This window comes from Penaeus monodon, chromosome 32 (assembly GCF_015228065.2).
Source record: "Penaeus monodon isolate SGIC_2016 chromosome 32, NSTDA_Pmon_1, whole genome shotgun sequence".
Lineage (NCBI taxonomy): Eukaryota > Metazoa > Arthropoda > Malacostraca > Decapoda > Penaeidae > Penaeus > Penaeus monodon.
In genome coordinates, this window is record NC_051417.1 from 34,919,537 (window position 1) to 34,919,792 (window position 256).

Sequence of the window (256 nt, forward strand, 5' to 3'; positions counted from 1 at the left end):
CACCCACACATAACCGGCCTCTCTCCCATGTCGACTTAACAGAACAGACTTTTGCGACGTCAAACAAAGCCTCATAAATACGACTTCGATGATAAAAAAAAACGGCACCATTGTCTGGATATTAAAGACGTCCTTATTAAAGACCTTTCGAGTGCACAAAGGTCGTATAAATCTGTCGGGTGACCTTGACACAAGCAATTGAAGGAGAGATGAGTGAGATCGCGATGTCTGGAAATGAGTGTAGTTCAGTTCCCGG